The sequence below is a fragment of the Pinus tabuliformis genome, chromosome 7 (genome assembly GCF_031772625.1).
Source record: "Pinus tabuliformis cultivar Carrire ecotype Pingquan chromosome 7, CPIR1, whole genome shotgun sequence".
NCBI classification, from domain to species: domain Eukaryota; kingdom Viridiplantae; phylum Streptophyta; class Pinopsida; order Pinales; family Pinaceae; genus Pinus; species Pinus tabuliformis.
In genome coordinates this window covers 2045378220-2045401664 of record NC_142293.1, presented here as the reverse complement: position 1 = coordinate 2045401664, position 23445 = coordinate 2045378220, and the positions used below count along the sequence as shown (strand labels likewise).

Below are 23445 nucleotides of genomic sequence, written 5' to 3'. Positions count from 1 at the left end.
ATGGAGGGTACACGACAAGGTGGGATGAATGAAAATCCAAGAGACAATGATGTTGGACACAACACAACTGTTATTGCATCTTTTCAAGAAAAACATGTTGATTCTGGACAGTCAAAACAGCCTATTTCAATTCCAATATTGGGAGAAATAAATGAAGATCATGCAGGGAGATGTGTAACAGAGGCTACTCAGCAGGATGTTTTGCAAGGACCATCAACATCCTCATTGGATGAGAATGGCAATGAAGACACAAGAAAATATGCTGCTGGGAAGGATGTCGTGATATCTAACTTGCAAGGGTGTCGAGGACCATTGGTGGATGAACGTATTGAGATTATGTCATGTGGTGAACTGAACTGTTGGACAAAAATGAAGAGTTTTGGCCAAAGATATCAGTCCTTCTAACAGTGAGGAAGAAGAGCAGAAAGGGGGAGAAGATGAAGGCTGCCACAGCCCAGCTGAAAAGAAAATCACCCACAGCCAAGCAGGACACAGTGAAGCTTGAAGAAAGGTAGGCTCAAAAATACCATTTCCATGCATGAGATTTTAAAGGGTGGTGAACTAGCTTGGTTGAAATAGGGACAATTAAATCCAGTCTGCCTGTGGGTCAAGAATGGTGGTTTGCTTGTGGGATACATGGAATTTCTTTCAAATCGCTGCATCACATTCTCTTCCAAGGTTCCTGTTAACAAATGCTCCACATGATAATGATAAACCACTGTAACGCTCACCTGTGCACATATAAACTACTTTTTTTCTTTTTGTGGCTGTTATATGGTTAGTGTGAAAAGTAGCTCTAAATCTATCACTGAAGAAATTACAAGCTCAGCATACCTGAAACGCAGTATCCCGGATGGACAAAGAAGACTGTGTATATAGTGTAGAAATAACAAGGGTTACATCTCGGCTCTATATTCATATCTGTCTAGACAGATCAAGATCTCAATGAAGCAGTGATGAATGATGATGAAAAATGTGACACTGTCACACAGGTATTCTCACCATGCCTAGCAGCACAGTTCAAGAAGAAGGCACCCTCAGCCACGTAGACCAAAATAGTTGACATAGGACCTTCTATAGGAAGTCTGGAAACGGAGCAACAAAGGGAGAAATCGCCTGAGATTTTGGCCAGGGAGGCGGTAGCAGTGCTAGATGCCCTAAGCACATCTCCAAGGCAAAAAGCGAAGCAAAAAAAAGGGAGCCTTCCATGTACTTTAAGGCAAGAAGGAGCATGTGGATAAAAGCTGGCAGACCCTAGCCACAGTCAAAGGAGCCAATTACAATTGAGGACACCACAGCTAAACAAAAGGAAGAGTCTCCTTCAAAGGGGTCCATCATCTATGAATGAGGAAGCTAAAAACCTTCACCTAGAGAGAAGCAAATCAAGGTGATGGACTCAAAGACTGCTTCTACAGGAAGACAGAGAACAATTAGCAGACTGTTTCTACAGGAAGACAGAGGACTGTTTCTACAGGAAGCCAGCGAACTGTTTCTACAGGAAGTTTGAAAATAGGGAAGCCAAAGGAGGAATCGGCCGAGATGTTAGCCAAAGAAGCCACCAGGGCCATCAAAGACGAGGAGAGAGATTGGTTGCTCAGAGGATGAGCAACACTTTCAGTAGGGGGGTGATGATGAGCCCCAAAAATGTACAATTATTTGGGCTCATTCAACCTCCTAATTTGGCTTAGTCCACCATTCTCATTTGTTTATTGCATGTTTTTGATTATTTTTATGTTAATAGAGTGAATTTGGTTAGTCATTATGCCAACAAGTCTAATGGGTGCTTTGAGTAGCCTTTTTGGTCAACTTGGAGACAAAATTGAAGGTCTTAATGAGCACTTGGCAGCCAAATTCGTGGGAGAACAAGCTATAGGATTTGTAGGAAGGTATCCCCCTCATTTATGGGCCCTTACCTCGAATTCTCCACCATCAGCTCGGAGTTCAAGGGCCACCGAATCAATCAGCTCAAGGGCAGCCAAGCAAGTCAAGTTGGACTGCTGTTAACTACAAGTCTTGGGCAGCCAAGTCCCTAAATTTTAGGAGGACTGTTGGGTCCTCAAATTGTATAAATAAGAGGGCTTAAGACCTCATTTCAGTTGGTCATTTTTGGGATTAGCTAGTTAGTCAATTTGGTTAGTCATGTTGTAGCTCTGTTTTTGCTCTTTGTAAGCCAGTTTTGGCATGATGTTAGACTCTTGATTATTTAATAAAGGCAGGCAGCTTTGGATCCAATTCTGAGTTTTTAAGGGAGCTATAGCTCTCAGGTTAGGGCCCAACCTGAGAGAAATAGACCTCCTCTTCCTTGTATTGTTACTTGTTTCCTTGCAGCACCTTATTTCCTTTGTTTTGACATGCATTTAGAATTTACAGTCTGCTGATTTGATTTCTTTTATGTGATTGAGTAGGATTAGTTTACAGTTCAAGTGCTTTTAGTTGTTTGGATTATAGGAGGAGGATTGTAATTCATTAGAGACAAAAAAGGGTTGATAGTGCACTCGTTTCCATCTCTGTGTAGAGATTGGGGGTGTGGGTTGTACCAACCACCAAAAACGCAGTTTTTTTACCTTTATGCAAGCTGCGACATAGTTATTTTAATTATAGATCCATGCATGCACTCTTTCTCCACTTTAGTTCTCTGTTCCTGAGCCATCACACGCCTCATTTCCATCCTACCTATTCACCCATACACTTCCTTCACTCCTCCATCACCCAAAACTCCAACCACAGACCTTCCTGTAGAAATCCCGAGACTTCCTGTAGGATCCCCTGCAGACATCCTGTAGAAGCCTGCAAACTCGGTTCTTGAGCATCTGAACGTGTGGAACTCCTGTGGAATGATGTTAGGGATCCCCTGGAACCTCTCCTAGCCCCCCTGACCTTTCCCAAGCTTTCCTTCCCTTCGCACCACCTCTGCACAACCAAACCCTAATAAGAACAAAATCATAATCACTCCATCCACTTAAGCAAAAATACAAAAACAATGTTCTTTTTAATAAAAATAGTTTGATTTCATGCATTTCACATCATTAGAAGTAATGACATCATTTGTAGACATTTGCACTCTCACTATTGCATCATAGAGGTTAAACTAGTCAGATTAGGGTTTACTAGGGTTTCCATGTTTTGGTTGGCTTTCAGTTCATTTTTGCAAAGTAGATTAATTTCCTTTGAGATAGCCTTCGTCCATCATTTAGAAAGCTTCTTCTGAGAACATATAGAAGTTGGCTTGAGCCCTAGCGGACTTGTGCCAGCTGACCAAGTGACAGCTGCGACAAGAGCTAGTACTTGTGCATACAGCACCGTCGCTTCCAAGTTTGTACGAACTACCGGGTTGATAAAATTAGAGATAGGAAGCCCCAGGAGTTGTAGCATTATTGCTACAATACTGGAGCCCACCAAAAATTACATGGTGAGATTTCAATTTTGATATTACTATATTAATCAATGCAAAAGTGTTTCTATGAAAAATTTGCATAGTATGTTTTGATAATTTAGTTAATGAGAGAGTCTTATATTTCATATTGAATGAGGTTTTATTTTGTAATATTCATCTCATTGATGGAGATTTGTTTTTGGTATTTAAAAACATTGGATGATTTTTTGGGATACAACTTCATGGAACTTTGGGACACCTCTTCATGGAATTTTTCCTCTAGATGGCATTGGATTGTTTGATGGAGGGTTTTGGTTGGGTGAACCTCCCTTCTCTTTGGATGATTGTGCTTCTTGATTTAGTGCTTTTCTCAAATATTCTTGCCTAATTGATCACCCCTTGGTTGAATTTAGTTGGTTATGGGGCACACTATCTCATTATGATGCGCTTTTGGTATATATACGTTTATGGAATTTGAGTTACATCTTGTTCTTATCTAGTGGTTATATCCCCACAAGTAATTAGATGATGGTATTTGCAAGTAGATGTTTAATGTTTTGTGGGGTTTTCTAGTGACATGCCCATAATGATGATGTATTATTATTGTCACTTGGAGGGGTGTTTTACATGTTCCTCTTATGTTGGATGTGTGGTGGGACATACTTCATTATTTGATGGGTCATAATTTCTACCGTCTCCTTCGCTTATGACCTTGATGTGGTTAGATGATATGTCTTGTCGTAGCGCACTTTGCATTTGTCCGACTTCCATATGTGACATGACTTAATATTCTAATATTCATTGGCCACATCACCTAGGTGGAAATTTGTTTGATAATGTGAAGTTCAGTGTGTATGCAATTGTTTCAAATATGAAGTTAGAATGGAAGGATAATACACACATATTTAATGGAGAAACCCCCTCCTACATGAGTTTGGTTAGTTTTTACCATGTTATAGTCCATTCTAGGTGTGTTGTAATTTCCTGAAGGAAGTTACAACTTCCTTGCCTATAACCCTCTACTACCCTTACAATTTTAAGATAACAGTACACCAAATCCTTCAGCAGACTTGTCATTTCTGTCTGCTTTAGGAGTTTAATATAATCCAGAATTACCTGAAGCCCTATGATTCTATTTCTCATGATGTATCATTGCATCTCTTGTCTTAGCTCACTCTTGGGGATGACATTGTTGATGTGGAAGGGGTGGTGGGTATATTGGTTGATGGCATCATGTTTCGTCACCCAAATTGTCTCGAGTGTCATGCGGTTGTATAGTAGTTGGGCATGGTCTTATGCATGCAGGAGTCAAATGGGATCATAGGTAAATTCTTGGAACACCACATCCAAATATTCTTCTGGAACACCTTCTGAAGTAATTTTGCAATCGATTAGAGGATATGATTAGCGGAGATTTAAATGATATGCAAATGATTAGTGGATCATTGGTGGTCGTTTTGATCCATAGGTTTCTTAAATAAGGATTTAAAGTATTAGCAGCGTGTAAGTTCCATATAAATTAATTTTTTCGGCTTCATGTGTGATTTGCGTTAAACACCTATGTGTGTTTTGTATTAAATATTTTTACATGTGGAAGGGTATCATTTTTTAACTTGTTGGGATCCTTCTCTCAGGATGAGATTTCATCAATCAAAATTACATGATGAGATTTCAATTTTGATATTACTATATTTATCAAGGCAGAAGTGTTTCTACAAAAAATTTGTATAATATGTTTTGATAATTTAGTTTATGCGAGAGTCTTATATTTCATATTGAATGAGATTTTATTTTGTAATATTCATGGGATTATGGAGATTTTTTTTTGTATTTAAAAACATTGGACAATTTTTTGGAATACATCTTCATGGACCTTTTGGATACATTTTCATTGACTTTTTCCTCTAGATGGGTGAACGTCCCTTCTCTTTGGATGATTGTGCTTGTTGATTTAGTGTTTTTCTCAAATATGCTTGCCTAATTGATCATCCCTTGGTTGTATTTAGTTGGTTATGGAGCATGCTATCTCATTATGATGTGTTTTTGATATATATATATATATATATATATATATATATATATATATATATATATATATATATATGTTTATGGAATTTGTGTTACATCTTGTTCTTATCTAGTGGTTATATACCCACAAGTAATTATATGATGGTATTTGCAAGCACATGTTTAATGTTTTGTGGGGTTTTCTAGTGACATGCCCATAATGATGATGTATTATTATTGTCACTAGGTGGGGTGCTCTACACGTTCCTCTTATGTTGGATGTGTGGTGGGACATACTTGATGATTTTATGGCTTATCATTTCTATCGTCTCCTTCTCTTATGACCTTGATGTGGTTAGATGATATGTGTTGTTGTAGTGCACTTTGCATTTGTCTGACTTCCATAGGTGACATGACTTAATATTCTAATATTCATTAGCCACATCACCTAGGTGGAAATTTATTTGATAATATTAGGTTCAATGTGTATGCACTTTCTTCCAATATGAAGTTAGAGTGGAAGGATACTACACACATATTTCGCACTGAAACCCCCTCCTATGATTTGGCCAGTTTTACCATGTTATAGTTCGTTCTTCGTGTGTTGTAATTTTAAACCTTGAAATGTAGAAGGTGCATTGGTAAGGCAAAAAGGCATGACCAAAAATTCATAGTGATCCTCATGAGTTATAAAAAAAAAATTTGAAATGTCTTTAGTATTCATTCTAATTTGATGATATCCTAAACGAAGATCCGACTTGGTGAAGTAAATTGCTCCAAGTGATTCATCCAATCATTCATCAATGACAGGAATGGGGAATTTATCCTTAATATTAATCTTGTTGAGCTCCCTATAATTCAGACGTATGCACCATGATCCATCCTTCTTGTGTACCAATTCCACTGGAGTAGAGAAAGAACTTTGAATAGGTTGAATTATACCAACCTCTAACATTTCTGCAACCATACATTCAATTTCACTCTTTTCGGCATATGTATATCTATAAGGCCTGATGTTTAGGGAAACACTTCTTGGAATCAGATGAATAACATGATTATGATCAAGAATAGGTGGGAGGCCTTTGGGAGTCTCAAATACCTTTGAATGATTTTCCAAAACGTTTTGGAGATCTTGATAAATAGATGATTTCGATGTGGGAACCTCTAGTGAACATAATTGTGCAATAACACCCCAGTGTTATTTCTTTAGAAGCTTTGTCACAATGTTAGAGATGATTATATTTCTTAGTTTCCCTTTGATACCACTTAATTCAACTTCCTTTCCTTCCCAAAAAAATTTCAAGAAAAGTTCTTGAAAATTAAAAGCTATCGTACCCAAAGATTGTAGCCATTGGACACCTAGTACAACATCTGCACCACCCATTGGAATGGAAAGCATTGAATTATTAAAGACATATTATCCCATGGATAGCTTGATGTTATGGCACTTTCGAGAGAAATTTATGGTTTGTCCATTTAAAACCATTACTTGACACTTTGGTTCTAGATACAAGAAGCAATTCAATTCCTTGGCTATCTTACAATGAAAAAAATTATGGGTACTACCTTAATCAATCAACACTCTTACCTTTTTATTCTTGATATCCCCTTCTATATTAAGAGTTTGAGGAGTGGTAATTCCTATCAATTCATTACAAGATATGATCAGATTCATTTCTTCTTTCTTTGGGATTGGTTCCTGGTGTATATCCTCTTATTTTGACATTTCTTGTTCCTCTTCTTGCTCCTCTTCCCCATATATGTAAATTAATTTGTTCCCAGCACACTTATGACCTTTAGTGTATTTTCTATCACAATTGTATCAAATCCCTTTTTCTCTTTTTTCTTCCAATTGTTGTGGTGTCAACCTTGTAGGTGGTGAAAGTTTAGGAGAAACAACACTTCCATCTTTATAGTTGTGAGTGGTAGGTTGTTGGGTTCCTATAATACTAGTGATTACCCCATTAATGTTGTAGTTGCACCCCTATTAATATTTTTGTGCCCCTATTATCCCCATATTGTTATTACTGTGCCCCATAGAATCCCTCTATTGTTATTTTTGTGGCTTTATATTATTATTGTTAGGTCGGTTGGGTTATATTGTGACTCCTTAGACTCCTATATATAGAAAGGAGGTTTTGTCATTTGAATCATCGAAGAATTGTTCATTTATGTAATGTAAAGGAGGTTTCCCCTCGAAGAGGCTGAATTCTAAGGCGTTGATCTATCTTTTCTATCTTTTCTTGAGCTGGTTTCATAACATTTGGTATCAGAGCTTTGGATTCTAGGGTTTCGCTGCTCCAAACAGGTCATCGTGGAATTTTCGCTATAGCTTTTTTTTCTACAACGTTTCAGAAGCTAAACAAAAAACCCATTTGAGAAGAAATCGCACTGAATCTCGGGTCTAAATTTCAGATCTTTTCGCGCTATATTTGCGGAGATATGAGTTGAGGAAGTTGGTCTTTTTGAAAACTCCTGAATTTCATTCCAAACAGGTGACCTGGGGAAATCGTCATAACTTTCTCTCCGAGCATCGGATTGAAATTTCATCAGAAGGTAAAGAAAGAGGATAGACTTTAGTTTCTTTTATATCTTTTGCAGAGCCAAAGGTCGAAACAGGGACACGTGGCATGTCGTACAAGTTCGCTCTACTGAACTGGTCTATAATCAGGTCACTGTGGGAGATTTGACATAACTCTTCCTTGGAGAATCCAATTGGGATCAGACTGCTGGCAATGGAAAGAGGACACAGAGGGCTACTATAATTCACAGTTTCAGTATTGGATGATCCAAAATTACAGAGATACATCAGAGGCAATATCGAGCTCCTACAAAGTGAAAAAAAGGTGTGTAGATTCTTTTAATTTTTTTCTTAAGATTGGTTTGAAAATTTATTTTGAAGGAATTCAAGGGACATAGTAGAGCATTATTATCGATAACAAATTCCCTGAGGAAAGAAAATGCAAACACCTAGTAAGCAACCTGAAAGCCCTAGCATGACTCATGAAGAAGAGGAAGAAATGCTACATGATATATCAAAATTACAAGAACAAGTGCAACAAATGTCACGCTCACAAAAGCTAACATAAGCTAAGATAAATGGCGTGGAATCTAAGATAAAGGGCATGGAATCTAATATGGATGATTTGAAGATAGATTTGAAGACAGATTTGAAGACAGACATGGCAGATTTGAAGACAGATTTGACAAATTTTCTACAAGAAATACTTACTAATGGTGAAAAGGTTGTAAAGGAAACTCATGATGTGAGCAAAAGAAATGTTAATCATGATTTAATAGACTCTAATGTGGGATCGAAGACCCACCATATTCCAAAAAACGATATGAGGAAGTTTGATGGCAAGGATCCCGCAACATGGATATTACAGATGGAGCAATTTTTCGATCTCAATAATGTGCAAAACACACAAAAGGTACGTATTGCAACTTTATATTTGGAACCAAATCAGTTTGTGTGGTATCAATGGCTTTTATCTCGTAAAAAAATTATCACTTGGGCAATTTTTACGGAAGAATTGACAGCACATTATGAGGATACAAAAAGCAACACTTTTTTTAGCCAATTGATAAGTCTCAAACAAAAGGGTTCAATAATGGAGCACATTGAGGAGTTCCAAAAATTGAACATAAGGGTAAAAGATATTCCAGAGAAGAATAGGATTTATTTGTTCATAGGTTCTTTAAAGGATAATATCCAACATGATGTTCGCCTTTGGGAACCTGATTCATTAAAGAAGGCATTCAGGTTAGCAAGAAAAATGGAAAGCAAAATTATGGCAACCAGGAAGCATACCACTCACAACTATAAAGATGGAAGTGTTGTTGCCTCTAGTCTTCCACAACCTATAAGTTTGACACCACAACAATTGGAAGAAAAAAGAGAAAAATGGATTTGTTACAGTTGTGATACCAAATACACTAAAGGTCATAAGTGTGCTCAGAAGAAATTATTCTACATAGATTGCGAAGAGGAAGAAGAAAAGGAGCAAGAAAGGTCAAAAGAAGAGGATATACTCCAAGAAAAAAGCCTAGATAAAGAAGAAATCAATCCGACCATATCTTGTAATGCATTGGCTGGAATTACCACTCCTCAAACCATCAAGATAGAAGGACAAATCAAGAAGAAAAAGGTAATAGTGTTGATTGATTCAGGAAGTACCCACAATTTTATTGATTGTAAGGTAGCAAAAGAATTGAATTGCTTCTTATATCCAGCACCAGAGTGTCAAGTGATGGTTGCAAATGGAGGAACAATAAATTGCTCTGGAAAGTGCCATAATATCAAGCTATTGATGGGAGAATATGTATTGACTAGCCCAATGCTTTCCATTCCAATGGGAGGTGTTGATGTTGTACTAGGAGTCCAATGGCTACAATCCTTGGGTACAATAGCTTTTAATTTTCAAGAACTTTTCGTGAAATTTTCTGTGGAAGGAAAGGAAGTTCAATTAAGGGGTATTGCAAGGAAACCAGGAAAGATAATAAGCTCTAACGGTATGACAAAGCTTCTAAAAAAGGAACAAAGGGGTGTAATTGCACAATTATGTTCACTAGATGTTTCCACATTGGAATCATCTATTTCTTCAGATCTCCAAAAAGTATTGAACAATCATTCCAAGGTATTTGAGACTCCCAAAGGTATCCCACCTATTCATGATCATGATCATGCTATTCATCTAATTCCAGGAAGTGTTCCTCCAAACATCAGGCCGTACAGATATCCCTATGCCCAAAAGAGTGAAATTGAACGTATGGTTGCAAAAATGCTAGAGGCTGGTATAATTCAACCAAGTCAAAGTTCTTTCTCTGCTCCAGTAGTATTAGTGCACAAGAAGGATGGATCATGGTGCATGTGTCCAGATTATAGGGAGCTCAACAAGCTCACTATTAAAGATAAGTTTCCCATTCCTGTCATTGATGAATTACTGGATGAATTGCATGGATCAATTTACTTCACCAGGTTGGATCTTCGTTCAGGATATCATCAAATCAGAATGAAGACTGAAGACATTCCGAAACAGTATTTAGAACTCATGAGGGTCATTATGAATTTTTGGTCATGCCTTTTGGCCTTACCAATGCACCTTCAACATTTCAAGGCTTGATGAATTCCATTTTCAAACCATTCCTTAGAAAATTTGTGTTAGTATTTTTTGATGATATACTAATCTACAGTAAGTCTTGGAAGGATCATGTTGAACATGTTGACAGGGTGCTACAACTATTGGAGGAGAAACAATTATATGCAAAAAGATCCAAATGTTTCTTTGGAGTACAAGAGGTGGAATATCTGGGTCATATTATATCTCATGAAGGAGTTAAGGTAGACCCTAGAAAAATTGAAGCCATTAAGGAATGGAAAATCCCCACATCCATAAAGCATCTGCGAGGATTTCTTAGGTTGACAGGATATTATTGCAAGTTTGTTAAGCATTATGGGAGAATAGCAGCACCTCTAACAACATTATTGAAGAAAGATGCATTTTCATGGACTCCAGAAGCAACAAAGGCCTTTGAACATCTTAAAGAGGCAATGTGCCAAGCATCGGTCTTAGCTACACTAGACTTCACAAAAACCTTTATTGTGGAATGTGATGCTTCAGGAAATGGAATTGGTGTTGTTTTAATGCAAGATGAAAGACCCATTGCTTTTGAAAGTCGTCCAATCACGGGAAAGTTTTTACACAAAGCTATTTCTGAGAAGGAAATGTTGGCAATACTCCATGCACTTAAGAAATGGCGACCCTACCTAATGGGAAGACACTTCAAGGTAAAAACAGATCATGATAGCCTTAAATACTTTTTAGAATAAAGATTATCCTCTGAAGAGCAACAAAATTGGGTCACAAAGATGTTGGGTTATGACTTTGAAATCATCTACAAAAAAGGGAAGCAAAATGTGGTGGAAGATGCACTCTCAAGAAAGGATGAGGACGTGGAAGCATTGTTGTGTACCATTTCTATTATCCAACCAGATTGGATAAATGAAGCAAGGGAGGAATGGAAGAATGAAAAAGAAGTGTGGGCACTTATTCGAAAGTTACAACAAGATTCCAGTATGTCAGATACATTTAGCTGGCAAAATGATTCTTTATGGTACAAAGATCGCTTATACCTCTATAAGAATTCCCAACTAAAACAAAAGATTCTTATGGAATTGCACACTTCTCCCTTAGGAGGGCACTCAGGATTTTTAAAAACTTACCACAGGGTTAAGAAGGAATTTTTTTGGGATGGCCTTAAATTGGATATTCAAAAGTTTTTAGTGGAATGTTTGGTTTGCCAATAAAATAAAGTTGAAACAATTAAGAGCCCGGGTCTATTACAACCTTTATCCATTCCAAGCCAACGTTGGGAGGAGGTTTCAATGGATTTTATCACAGGTTTACCCAAGTCTGAGGGAAAGAGTGTCATCATGGTGGTAGTTGACAGACTTACCAAGTATGCACACTTTTATGCATTATCACATCCATTTAAAGCCAGTACAGTATCTACTGCATTTATGGAAACAATTCAAAAGCTACATGGAAACCCAAAGATTATTGTGAGTGACACAGATCCCATTTTCACTGGAAATTTTTGGACAAAATTATTTTCTTGTCTTGGTACTCAGTTAGCTCATAGCTCATCTTATCATCCTCAATCTGATGGGAAAACTGAGATAGTAAACAAATGTTTGGAAGGATATCTTCGTTGCTTTGTATTGGATAAACAGGCACAATGGGTCAAATGGTTGCCTCTAGCTTAATGGTGGTATAACATTTCCTTCCATACAACAACAAAAATGACCTCATTTATGGCACTTTATGGATATCAGCCACCATCCATCACATCATATTTAAGAGAAAATTCTAAGGTTCAAGGAGTGGAACATCACATCGAACATCAACAACAAGTCCTCCAACTCTTAAAGGATAACCTCGTGTTGGCACAGAATAGAATGAAACAATAGGCAGATCAACATCACAGTTAAAGAAGTTTTGATGTAGGTGATTGGGTATTCCTACAGCTACAACCATATAAGCAAATGTCCCTCAAGCAAGCTAAGAAGGATAATAAATTATCACCAAAGTATTATGGTCTATACAAGGTGTTGCAAAAGATTGGTACTATGGCATACAAATTGGAGCTTCCTGCAACTTATCGATTGCACCCAGTTTTCCATGTTTCATGTTTAAAGAAGGTTATAGGTGACAAGCTCCCAGTTCAAACAATATTGCCAGAACTTGACGAGGAAGGAAAAATTATATTGGAACCGGAAGTAATCACAGAAACAAGAACTCGACAGCTACAAAATCGATCAATTTCAGAGTATCTTATCAAGTGGAAGAACTTATCTGCTGAAGATTCCACATGGGAGGATGAGAATTTTATACAGAAGCATCCAGAACTACTCAAGCATTGAGGAAAACACTTTTTTGAAGGAGAGGGGCATGTTGGGTCCCTATAATACTATTGATTACCCCATTAATATTGTAGCTTCACCCCTTATTAATATTGTTGTGCCCTTATTATCCCCATATTGTTATTACTGTGCCCCATAGAATCCCTCTATTGTTATTTTTGTGGTTTTATATTATTATTGTTAGGTCGGCTGGGTTATATTGTGACTTCGTAGACTCCTATATATAGAAAGGAGGTTTTGTCATTTGAATCATCAAAGAATTGTTCATTTATGTAATGTAAAGGAGGTTGCCCCCTCGAAAAGGCTGAATTCTAAGGCGTTGATCTATCTTTTCTATCTTTTCTTGAGCTGGTTTCATAACATAGGCTTCCTTGTTGCCATAATTTTGCTTCCCACTTTTCTTTCCAACCTGAATGCCTTCTCCAATGAATCAGGTTCCCAAAGGAAAACCTCATGGTTGATGTTATCCTTTAAAATCCCTATGAATACTTCAATCCTATGCTCCTCTGGAACATATTTTACCCTTATATTCAATTTTTGGAAATCTTCAATGTGCTCCATCATTGAACCATTTTGTTCGAGATTTATCAATTGGCTAAAAAATGTGTTTCTTTTTGTATCCTCATAATGTGCTATCATTTCTTGTGTAAAAATTCTCCAAGTGACAAATTGTTTACGAGAGAAAACCCATCAATACCATACAAACTGATTTGGTTCTAAATATAAAGTTGCAATGCGTACATTTTGTGTGTTTTGCACATTATGGAGATCATAATATTGCTCCATCTGTAGTATCCATGTTACATGATCCTTTTCCATCAAAACTCCTCATATCGATCTCTGGAACATGGTGGATCTTCAATCCAACCTTGGAGTTTATGAAATCATGATTAACATATCTTTTGTTCTCATCATGAGTTTCCTTTACTATCCTTTTGGAATTAGTAAGCATTTCTTGTATAAACTTTGTCAAATCCATCTTCAAATCTTCCATGTTGTTAGAAAATTATATATTACGGAGCAATGGAACACATAAAATATTGCAGAAATATAAACACAGAAAAACGCACAAAACAAGAGAGACACAGATATACGTGGTTCACCCAGTTTGGGCTACGTCCACCCCGAACAGCCAGTCCTTCCTTTCTATTATCCAGCAAAATGAAGAGACACAACCCACATCAAATCCGTTTTAATATCCTCTGTTTTCTCTCACAGTCTCACCTCTCTGTTTCTCGCTCACAGAATACACATCTATCACACAGCCTCAAATACAATACCCTCATACAAAGAGAGGGGTTGCCTTCTAGGGCAAAAAACCCTAAACTAAACATAATTTCTACCGTCAGATCATCCGCCTAATGAACGACCCAGATTGACTAGAAATTACTATACTTTTACAAGGCAATTTTACAGCTGTTTTTAGCTTCGGGGGCGCAGCTAACATTTTACGGGCGGCGTTGCCGCCCCCATTTCGAACTGGGGTCCTATGTGGCAATACCTTTGAATATAGAAGATAATCAGGCTCCACACCCAACAATCTCCCACTTGGAGACTGATTGTAGCAACTCCACCGCTGCTCCATTTGTTGGACAATGACTCCTCTTTGGACCTGGCTGTTTCTCATCTTCATCGTCATCCTTGAAGACCAACTGAAACTGAGCATATTCTCAGTTTCATCCTGGTTACAACTTTTGTTAGCATATCTGCAGGATTCTGGCTAGTGTGTATCTTTTCCAACTTCAACTCTCCATCTTCCAACACTGATTGTATGAAATGGTACTTGAGATGTATGTGTTTAGTCCTGGAATGAAATGCTGAGTTCTTTGCAAGATGAATGGAACTTTGGCTATCACTGTATAATGTGCCCATATCATGCTCCTTACCCAATTCACCCATAAACCTTTGTAACCAAATCATTTCTTTACTAGCCTCTGTAGTAGCAACATACTCTGCTTCTGTTGTTGAAAGTGCAACAACACTTTGGATTTTTGAAACCCAACTGACAGCTGTTCCTCCAACAGTAAATGCATATCCTGTAGTGCTCCTCCTGTTATCTCTATCACCTGCCATATCTGCATCAACATATCCTTGTAGGGAGATGTTTGAACCACCAAAGCATAATGCTTGATTTTTGGTACCTTTCAAATATCTGAGAATCCATTTCACTGCCATCCAATGTTCCTTTCCTGGATTGTTCATGTACCTGCTTACAACTCCCACTGCATGTGCAATATCAGGCCTTGTGCAGACCATTGCATACATTAAGCTTCCAACTACTGATGCATATGGAACTTTAGACATATAATCCATGTCTTCTTGGGTCTTTGGGCACATTTCCTTGCTAAGTTTGAAATGGCTAGCAAAAGGTGTACTAACTGGTTTTGCATTGTGCATGTTAAATCTTTTCAACACCTTTTGTATGTACTCATTCTGAGAAAATGTTATTTTATGATTTTTCCTGTCTCTAGTTATTCTCATACCAAGGATTTGTTTCGCAGCTCCCAAATCCTTCATTGCAAATGAATTTTCCAATTTTCTTTTGAGCACATTTATTTCTTGCATGTTAGATCCTGCAACAAGCATGTCATCTACATACAATAACAATATAATATAGTTGCCATCATTTTGCTTTTTCAAATAAACACAATGATCAGAGTGACATCTAGTATAACCTTGTTCAGACATAAACTTGTCAAATTTTAGATACCACTGCCTTGGAGCCTGTTTTAAGCCATACAAGCTCTTCTTCAACCTGCACACTAGTTTCTCCTTCCCTTTCACCTCATATCCTTGTGGCTGCTGCATATATATCTCTTCCTCCAAATCCCCATGGAGAAAGGCTGTCTTTACATCTAACTGCTCAAGATGCAAATCTTCAGCTGCTACAAGACTTAAAATAGTTCTAATTGAAGTCATTTTAACAACAGGAGAAAATATTTCATCAAAATCAATACCTTTCTTCTGTGCAAACCCCTTCACCACAAGTCTAGCTTTATACCTCTGTTTTCCTCCATCTTCTTCCTTCAGCCTGTAAACCCATTTATTCTTCAATGTAGTTTTTCCTACAGGCAACCTGACTAAATCCCAAGTCTGGTTATGCATTAAGGAGTCCATCTCTTCTTCCATAGCTACCTCCCACTTCTCCGTGCTTTCAACCTGCATTGCTTCTTCATAACATTCAGGTTCACCGGAATCAGTCAACAATAAATAATATAATGAAGGAGAGTATCGTTCAGGGGGTCTACCTATCCTGGTATATCTTCTAACACCACTTTTAGGTGTTTGGAGTGCCTGTTGCTGTTGTGGTGGTTGTTGTTGTTGTGGTTGTTGATTATTATTATTTTCAGGCACCTTTACTTTTTCAGTGATTTCATCAAGAACTGTGTATTCCTTGTTTTCCTTTTCCTGTTTCTTTTCCTGCAACTGATTCTTATACAAGACCTTTTCATTGAATATTACATCTCTTCTCCTAATGATTTTGTGATTTTCGTAATCACATAAGCGATAACCAAAATCATTAACACCATATCCAATAAAGGTACATTTCTTTGACTTTGCCTCAAGCTTTGTTCTATTTTCTTTATCAATATGGACAAAGGCCTCACAACCAAAAGGCTTTAAAATAGAGTAGTTTACCTTTTTACCTGTCCATGCTTCCTCTGGAACACCACCATCCAAGGAACTTGAAGGCCCTCTGTTTATTAGATAAACAGCAGTATCTACAACATCTGCCAAAACTGTAAAGGCAATCCTGCATGCAATCTCATGCACCTTGCACGCTCCATGATTGTTCTGTTCATCATTTCTGACACACCATTTTCTTGTGGTGTTCTTGGAACTGTCTTCTCTCTGCGAATTCCATGCTTTGAACAGTACCTATCAAACTCTTTGCTGCAATATTCACCTCCATTGTCTGATCTAAGACACTTCAATTTCTTTCCTGTCTCAATCTCAACCAAAGCTTTCCATTTCTTGAAAGTATCAAATACATCAGATTTATTCTTAATACAATAAATCCAAGTTTTTCTAGTTGCATCATCAATAAAAGTAACATAATAACGAGAGCCACCGAGAGATGATACCTGAGAAGGTCCCCATACGTCTGTATGCACAAGCTCTAATTTTTCGTTCTTCTTTTCTTTCCCAACTCTGAGAAATCTGACTCTCTTCTGTTTTCCATAAATGCAGTTCTCACAGAAGTCCAAATCAACATTCTTCAAACCCGGCAACAAGTTCCTTGAGTGAAGAATCTTCATCCCCTTTTCACTCATGTGTCCGAGCCTATGATGCCATAATGCTGCATCTGCTCCTCTGGAAGTTAAAGCATTAACAGAGTTAGAAATACCATTGCATAAATACAATGTACCAACATTTTCTCCTTTCGCTATTACCAGGGCTCCTTTAGTGACCTTCCAAGCTTTATCTGTGAAAGTTGTCACACAACCTTCACCGCCTAACTGCCCTGTTGAAATCAGATTTTTCTTTAGATCTGGAACATGCCTTACCTCCTTTAATAGCCATTGGTTTCCATTATGTTGTTTTACAAGAACCTTACTCATTCCAACGATTTTACAGGGTTTATCATCACCTAGACGAACTTGTCCAAAATCTCCTTGAACATAGTCATGAAAGTATTTCTTATCAGGTGTGGCATGGAATGAAGCCCCTGAATCTACCACCCAGGAATCAGTAATATTTTCGAAAGAAAGAATCAAAGCATCTTGTAACACCTCACCTGACACATTTGCTTCATGATTGTTTTCTTGTTGTGCATCTCCTTCTTTTCCCTTCCGAGATCTACAGTCTTTCTTTAGGTGTCCTTTCTTTCCACATTTCCAGCACACTATCCCCGATCTGGACTTGGATCTGCCTTTCCTTGATTTACTACGATATCATGAGCTCTTTCCTCTTTCCATTTTTCTTCCTCTAGACTCTGCACTCAAAGCATTTCCCGATGTCTCACCGGAGCTTTTCCGTCGCATTTCCTCGCTAATGATAGCACCGACAATATCATCAAACTTTAAAGTACTAGATCCAGAAACGGAGTTACTAATGGCCATTACCAAACCATTCCAACTTTCTGGTAATGAGCACAAGAATAACAGAGCTCTAACTTCATCATCAAAGTTTACCCCTACAGAACTTAACTGACTTGTAACTGTATTAAAATCATTTAAATGGTTTGCAACAGATCCACCTTCCGACATATTCATATTAAATAACCGTTTCATAAGAAATACCTTGTTTGAGGCCGAGGGTTTTTCATATAGTTTAGACAACGTCTGCATCAAACCCTCTGTCATGGTTTCCTTCGAAATGTTGAAGGCGACTGACGCAGCAAGGCACAACCGTATTGTTCCGAGTGCCTTTCTATCGAGAAGGTTTCATTCTTCATCTTTCATACCCGTCGGCATCTTTGTTTTTCCGCCCAATGGTAGGTATAGATCTTTCTGATACAGATAATATTCCATCTGCATCTTCCACAGCGAGAAGTTTTGGCCGTTAAATTTCTCGACCCTAAACTTACCATCTTCCGCCATTGCTCCCACTCGAACCAGGAACCCTTCTTTCCTACGATTTTATCAGCCAAATAGACCTTCGGCTCTGATACCAATTGTTAGAAAATTATATATTACGGAGCAATGGAACACATAAAATATTGCAGAAATATAAACATAGAAAAATGCACAAAACAAGAGAGACACAGATATACATGGTTCACCCAGTTTGGGCTACGTCCACCCTGAACAACCAGTCCTTCCTTTCTATTATCCAGCAAACTGAATAGACACAACCTACAGCAAATCCGCTGTCATATCCTCTGTTTTCTCTCACAGTCTCACCTCTCTGTTTCTCGCTCATAGAATACACATCTATCACACAGCCTCAAATACAATACCTTCATACAAAGAGAGGGGTTGCCTTCTAGGGAAAAAAACCCTAAACTAAACACAAGTTCTACCGTCAGATCATCCGCCTAATGAACGGCCCAGATTGACTAGAAATTACTATACTTTTACAAGGCAATTTTACAGTTGTTTTTAGCTTCGGGGGTGCTGCCCCCGAAACCCCCCGCCAGGGGGGGTCCCAAAGGTCGCAGCCGCCCCCCCTGGACCCCCCTTGCAGCGAACATTTTACGGGCAGCGTTGCCGCCCCCATTTCGAACTGGGTCCTATGTGGTGATACCTTTGAATATAGAAGATAATCAGGCTCCACACCCAACACATGTTTCCTTCAATTTTTTCTTTTGTACCATCCATCTTAGCTTCCACACCCTTTGAATTCCTTCAAACTAATTTTTCAACCAAACTTATGCAAAAATTTAAAAACCTACACACCTTTTTTCACTTTGTAGGAACTCGATATTGAACCTATTGTATCTTTGTAATTTCAAATCTCCAAGGTCTGAAATTGCATCTTGAAGTATCCCTATTATTCCTCTGTTCAACCCCACAATTTTAATCAAGATTGGATTCTCCAAGGAAGCATTATGCTAAATCTTCCACAATGACCTAATTATAGGTTAGTTCAGTAGATCGAAGTTGTACAAATTGTCACATGTCATTGTTTCTACCTTAGGATCTGAAACTAATACAAAAAAAAACTATAGGTTGTCCTCTTTCTGTAACATTTTATGAAATTTCAACCTAATTCCCAAGAGAACGTTATGATGATTTTTCCCAGGTCACCTGTTTGGGATGTAATTTGGGATCTTGCAAAATACCTAAATGTATTGGACCATATCTCCGTAACTATAGTGCAACAAGATCTGAAATTTGGGTCCAAGATTCATTAAGCATTTGTATAAAATGGGTTTTAATTTAAGAGTCTGAACCTTCATAGAAACAAACTTATAGTGAAAATTCCATGATGACCTATTTGTAATGGAATTCTAGATCTTGCAAAAAAACTAACATCCTCAGACCATATCTCTGAAACTATAGCGAGACACGATCTAAAATTGGACTCGGGTTTCAAAATGATATCGGCACAAATGGGCTTTTATTTTAGCTTTTTAAACATCGAAGAGAATCATTATATCAAAAATTCCACAATGACTTGTTTGGAGCAGCGAAAACCTAGAATCCAAAGCTCTAATACCAAATGTTATGAAACCAACTCACAAAAAGATAGAAAATATAGATCAACAACATCAAAATCAACCCCTTTGAGGGGGAACCTCCTTTACATTAGATAAATGAAAAAATCTTGAATGATACAAATGACAAGACCTCCTTTCTATATATAGGAGTCTAAGGGATCCCAATAAAATCAAAGCCTACATAACAATAATATTTTAGGCGCACAAAAATAAGAGTATCGGGCTTCTATGGGGAATAATAATAACAACATGGGGACTATATGGGAACAATAATAAAATAAGGGGTTTGCACTAATAACAATAAGGGGTTACACTAGTAGTATAGGGACCTAACATGCAATGTTATGTACAATGCGGTACAGATAGTATTGTTTGAATATCACATATGCAGTGCTGCTTATATATGGTGCTATGTACATGTTGGATATGCAGTTTTGTGTACATATCATATTGTGAGCATGATGGATATGCGGTGTTGTGTGCATGTTGTACATATGATACTATTTACATATGGCTTTGTGTGCATGACTGTACATGTGGTGTTGTGTGCATGTGGTGCTGTGTACATGTTTTACATGTGGTACCATGTGCAGGTGGTGTTGTGTGCATGTCTTGCATATGATGCTATGTACATGGGGTGTTGTGTACATGTCGTGGATGTGGTACTGCGTACATGTGGTATTGTGTACACGTTGTATAGGTGGTTCAGTGTACATGTTGTGTTGTGTGCATGTTGTGAATGTGGTGTCCTGTACATGTGATGGTGTACACATGTTGTGCATGTGGTGTGGTGCATAGGTGGTACTATGTACATGTTGTACATATGGTACTAGTGTACATGTGTTATTGTGTACATGTCATACATGTTATGTTGCAGGCATGCAGTACTATCTATGTGCATTATGTAGTCATGGTAGCATGACATGTGTATTTGTTGTTTTGTACTTTGTCTATGTATATGTATTGTGTTGTGTTTTACACTAGGTGTAGGTGTATGTGTTGTATGCCAGATATAGGTTCATGTATTGCATGATGTTGTATGTCATGTGTGGTTGTATGTGTGTGATGCAATGCACACATGTGTATCTTCACATAGTTGAGCAGAAGGCACTGGGTATTTATTGGGTGTGGCAACAAATTTGGTGTATGTACGTAATAAGAACAAAGATAGAAGTAAGGATTGATGAAGGATAAGTATCGGTGTTTTATTTCAGTTTTATTACGCATGTGATTTATTTTTTTTATCTATGATGATTGGGTTTTAATCTAACATGATGTGATATGTTTACGCATGATGATTTGGTCAAAGATACTAGTTTGACTTGTTGTGATAGGAAGTAAACATGATTGCAAGTGTACCTTATTGAAGTATTCAAGCTTCTGTGGTAGGATTTTTTTTATTAGAAAAGGAAGATCCACAGATGTAGAACTTTATGATTATGTTTCAGAGCCACTAACTGGTTCCATTGTCGATACTTTGATTGTATATGAAGAGCAGAGATGGAACATATAGTAGAAGTACAGGGAACTATAAAAGCCGACTAGAGGATGAAGTATATAATAAAATATGTGATAAAATAAAAATTTTAGGGTTAATGGGATAGTAAAATTAATATGAGGCTCTTTAGGATGAGAAAGGATATTAATAAATTAGTACATATAATATTTTTTTATAGGAAATTTATATTAATTTATAATTTATTACTAATAGGAAATTAATTTGTTATTGTAACATGATATTGGAGATTATTAATATTAAGGGATTTTGTTATTAAGCGATTGAAAGGGATTATTTTATATTATAATTAATATGGCAGACGTATATATAAGATTGATCATATGGATAAAACAAAATTAGCATGAAATATTTATACATAAGGAAGAAAAAGGGGTTGGGGGTGGGGGGGGGGGGGGGGGGGTGGGTAAGAGAAAAGAAATCAAGTGGGTGAGAAGGGCGGAAAGGGAGGAAGATGTGAAGAATGGCAAAGGAAAACTAAGAGTCAAAAAAAAAAATTATAGAGTGAGGGGAGCCAATTGTTATTAATTTCAAGGCCATTATATCTATTAATATTGTTAGGTGTTTCTTGATTTCAATAGCTTCTCTCATTTGACGCCTATAGTAATTGTTTTCTTTAGCTAATATCTTGGTGTCTTCTAGGGAAATGTGGTGTTTATAATTCTTTTCCTGTTCAGGTAATGAAAAATTTATTGTTCTTTTGTGTTTAATATTTGCACTGTGTGCTCTAATTCTGATTTTTAGAGAGCGACCAGTTTCACCAATATAACATTTCCCACAAGAGGAGTCAACTTTATAAACACCTTTGAATTGAAAATTATCTATGTTATCCTTAACTTAATTCATTGTTTGTCTAATAGTGGTGGTGGGTTTAAAGGAGGGCATGATATTTTTATGTTTTATAGACCCTAGCAATCTTATCAGTGGTTCCCTAGATGTAAGGAAGAATTGTAGTTTTCTCAAGTTCTTGAGTTTTAGTGTTGTTATTATCATGACTATCCATGGCCTTTTTGATGGAATTCAATATATATTTTCTATTGTAACCTATATTAGTAAAGACTTTAATCAAGTGGGTCTTCTCATTATATTTTTTATCTTCACCACAAATCTTGAAAGCCTTGGTGGCTAGGGTTTTGATGACACCTATATTTTGAGCAGGAAAATGATGATAATTAGCATGAAGGTGATTTTTTGTGTGGGTCTTTTTTCGGAAGACATTATGGTCTAAATAGCCATCAGGTTTTCTTATGGTAAGAATATCAAGAAAATGTATGTAACCATTTTCTTCAGTTTCCATGATGAATTGGATGTCCTTAGAGATGATTTAAAAACTTAGCAAGATCTTACTTCCCATGTTTCAAAACAACACTAGTAGCATCCACACATCTTTTCCAAATTTTTGGTTTCAAGTGGTAGGTGTTTAGGGCTAGGCTTTAAAAAATTTCCATATACGATTTTGCAACAACAAGAGAGAGGGGGAAACCCACTGCAACTCCATTGGTTTGTTCATAATATTCACCTTTAAAGCTGAAGAAAGAGGATCTAAGGCATACCTCAGCAGGCTTAGCCATCTCAGGTTCAACTACATCTCTAATCCATTGGATAGCTTTGTTAAGGGGGATTTTTATGAAAAGTGAAACAACATCAAAACTGATAATGCATTCTTCAGGATTGAATCTTTTATTTTTTAAGAATTTAACAAATTCACTAGAATCCTTGATCTGGATTTAAACAGGAATGCAAAAAATTACAAAGATAACCATAAATACAGAAATAATACTGAAATATGCTCACAAACATAAATGGAAATAAATTAGCTCGGGCGATAGTAGCTTATGTCTAAGGAGAGATGTCGTGGCTACATGGCTCTTAACTGTCTTACAATGAGGCTCGAAGGCCTATTTATTGTTGAGAAACAATAGAAAAACCTAAACATAAAAAACCCTAACCCTAGGGGATGAAGCGCCAAACTATGCGCCTCATTTTGGGTAAATTGGTACATCAACTTCCTGGGTCGT

At 37.3% G+C, this 23445-nt stretch overlaps 1 pseudogene; it reads left to right on the top strand.

Moving 5' to 3' along the window:
• Nucleotides 1–23445, top strand: part of LOC149256729 (microtubule-associated protein RP/EB family member 1B pseudogene) — a 74532-nt pseudogene continuing 51087 nt past the window's right edge.